Source organism: Dipodomys ordii, unplaced genomic scaffold (genome assembly GCF_000151885.1).
Source record: "Dipodomys ordii isolate 6190 unplaced genomic scaffold, Dord_2.0 Scaffold46, whole genome shotgun sequence".
Classification (NCBI taxonomy): Eukaryota; Metazoa; Chordata; class Mammalia; order Rodentia; family Heteromyidae; genus Dipodomys; species Dipodomys ordii.
Window position 1 is genome coordinate 9,241,711 of NW_012267262.1, and position 3,766 is coordinate 9,245,476.

Genomic DNA, 3,766 nt, shown 5'->3' on the forward strand with positions numbered 1-3,766 from the left:
TGGGAGATTTTTGCCAACTATACATCAGAAAAGGCCTAATATCCAGAATATATAGAGAATTTTTAAAAACTAAATTATGTAACCCAAATTGTAAGGTAAATAGAGACTTCTCAGAAGAAATCAAAATGACCATTAGACACATGAAGAAATGTACATCTCTGGTGCTAAAGGAAATGCAAGTCAAAACACCACTGAGATTCTATCTTACCCTAGCATCAAGAATACAAATAACAGAGCTGGCATGGGATGTAGGCAAAGGGAGCCCTAATAAACTGTTGGTAGGGATGTAAACTTGTTCAATCACTTTGGAGGTTCTTCAACACAGAAACCACACAATTACTCTATGATCCAACAATTCCACTCTTGGGTGTTTATCCAAAAGATTATAAATCAGGATACAGTTAAGCCACCAGCACAACCATCATTATTGCAGCACTATTCTCCATAGCCAAGGTATGGAATCACCCTAGATGCCTCTCAATGGGCAAATGGATCAAGAAAATGTGGTATATATGCAAAATGAAATTTGACTCATGAATTTAAAAGAATGATGTTACATCATTTACAAAGAAATGGAAGAATTTGGAAAAAATATATTAAGTGAAGTAATTCCAGCCCAGAGAAATGGAGGTTGCATTTTTTCTCATATGTGGGAGCTAAAATTGATTTATAAATATGTAAATAAATACCTTGGGTGTTATGCAAGTGTTCATAAATGTGTTAATTGAAATATGGTAAATTTAGGGAGAGCTCTTAGAAAGCCAAAATCACATATCAACAAAATAAGTACCAAGAAAAGAGTACTTGGAAAGGATAGAGTGGGATTAAGGAGTGGGGAGTTAGAAGCATGAAGAAAAGAAATGGAGGAGAATTCAGTCAAGACTTCAATGCATAGCCTACAAAATTTAACAAAAGTGAGGGAAGGGGTTAGAAGGGAAGGGCGAAAATATTGGAAGGGGTAACTGCTTTGTTAAATGGCAACTTCTTTTTTTTTTTTTTGTCAGTCGTGGGGCTTGAACTCTGGGCCTGAGCCCTGTCCCTCAGCTCTTCAGCTCAAGGCTAGTGCTCTACCACTTGAGCTACAGCGCCACTTCCAGTTTTCTGGTGGTTTATTGGACATAAGAGTTTTACCGACTTTCCTGCCCAGGCTGGCTTTGAACCATGATCCTCAGATCTCAGCCTCCTGAATAGCTAGGATTACAGGCATGAGCCACTGGTGCCGGGCAAATGGCAACTTCTTTATACAACTACTTAAAGATAATAAATGTACTTAAAAAAAAGAACTAATTTCTTAAAGAAACAATCATCCTTACAAATAATATTTCCAGATAAGGTGTTAGTAGTTCACACCTATAGCTACTCAGGAGGCTGAGATCTGAGGATTGTGGTTCAAAGCAAGCCTGGGAAGGAGGGTCCATGAAACTCTTATATGCAATTCACCACACAAAAACCAGAAGTGAAGATGTGGCTCAAAGTGAGAGAGCACTAGCCTTGATCAGAAAAGCTCAAGGACAGTGCCTAGGCCCTGAGTTCAAGCCTCACGACTGAGTAATAATAATTATTAATTTTTCTCTTTCTTCTCTTCCAGTCTTCTTGTTACCTACTTTCATGTTAGGAGAACATTCATGTCTCTGTATCCTATGCTTTCTACCTTCTAGTCAACACAAACATCTTAACAGAGTAATCTACAAACTTTAACTCCCATTAATATATTCTTCAGCCAATTAGCATCTAAAATAAGCTTTAGTCACTTAGATTCATTCACATGCCTTCTCTTCTTCTATTTGACAATGTCATAGCAGTTTAATGCAATTTAACTCCCAGTGGCTGATCTTTTATTTGCAAGTATTAATTGTGCCTACTATGTGTCACTGTATAAAAATAAATTTGGCTGGCCTTTATTTCTAGTTCCTGGTAGGTAACCTCTGAGCCCTTGAGATTTCCCTGGTGGCAGGAGTACTTCTTCATTCCTGGTAGACACTCTCAAACCACACCTGATAATTTGTGCTAATGAGCTGACTAAGGTGGAAACTAAGCTCATCTTAGTTATTAGTCTGGGGGGCTCTGAGCAACATGATATAAGCCTAACCCCTTGGAATGTGAGTAGGGCTGGAGATTGAATCATGTGGATAATGATTATATATAATTATATATGGTTCAACCATCATATATAACAAAACCTCAAGGTAAACTCTGAACACTGAAGCTCAGGGGAGCTTCCCTGATTGGCAATAGTGAATGGCATGCCTGAAGTTGATGCAGTAGGAGAACATCACACACAGGAAGGACAAAGATGCTTCTTCGTGCTTGGGACTTTTTCAGACATTTCCCTTTGGGCCTTGCCCATTGTCTGGTTCTGATTTGTATTCTTTTTTCTTTCCTTTTTTGTTTCTTTTTTTCTTTTTTTGCCGGTCATGGGGTCTGAGCTCTGGCTTGGCTGCTGTCCTTCAGCTCTTCAGCTCAAGGCTAGCTCTCTACCATTTGAGCCATAGCGCCACTTCTGGATTTTTTTTCTGCTTATGTGTTGCTGAGGAATCAAACTCAGGGCCTCATGCATGCAAGGCAAGCACTCTACCACCGAACCACCTTCCCAGCCCCTGATTTGTATTCTTTTTTAATAATGAAGCATAGTGTACTGCTGACTTCCAATAGGTGATCAAGCCTGATCTTTGAAATATGTGGCCAGCTGGTCAAAGGTCAGGTTGGCCTGGGGGTCCTTTGACTTATAGAGAGGGTAGACAGCATGTTTGGGAGTGAAGAGCAATTAAATGAGGAATCTGTCTCATCAAACCAGAGCCAGCACCAAAATTCAGTGTCAGAAGGTGATAATGACATATTTAGACAAATAATATGTCTAATACTTGGAAACATGACAAACAAATCACCTCATTGCAAGGTGGGCCTCCTGGGAAGTATCCATGTGTGCTCCTCTCTGTGTATTGTGGCATATGTGCATGAGTGATTTCAAGATTGTAATAATCTGTAATGGATTGAATCTGACTACTTCCCATACACATATGCATTGTGCTACTCCTAGGGCTTAAATTCAAGGCCTAGGCACTGTGACTAAACTTGAGAGGAGAGGAGAAAGGAGAGGAGAGGAGAGGAGGGAAGGAGAAGGGAGGGGAGGGGAAAGGGAGGAGGCTGAATGGTTAACTTGCCAGTGAACACAAGCAGTATGGCTCCAGAGCCCCCACAGCCCACTGCATTGCGAAGACATGGCCAAGCCGCCATGCCAGGTGGGAAGAAGTGCTCCCTCTTCCACTCCACAAGGCACAACTTTGGAAATGGAAGACTCATCACAAGATTTCTATACTTCTAAACTCAAGAGCAGCTGCTATTGGTGCCTGTCACCAGCCTGAGCTAGACATCCAGACTTGAGATGAGGTGGGTAGGTGTTCCATGTACGTTCTCTGAGGAATGTCAGAAACAGATTTGTGGAATATTCGTTGAAAGACTGGACTTGGGAAACAATAAAAAGAGTTTGTGTTGTAGAGGGATATTATGATATTAATTTCAACTAATGCATGATAAAATCTGGAGCATTTTGACTCTGTGAGTTACATATCTTATTATTGCTATTCATTTTTTTCTTTGCTTTCTTTCATTTCTTTTTTTCTTTAATTCTTTTTCTTTTTTTTGCTTTCCTTTACATTTTCCCCAATGATTGAAATTAGGATACATAAAGTATGTCTGGTACTAGTCTATACTTAACACCCATAAAACATACAAATATCTCTCTATAGGAATGGAAGTCCTGGGCTGG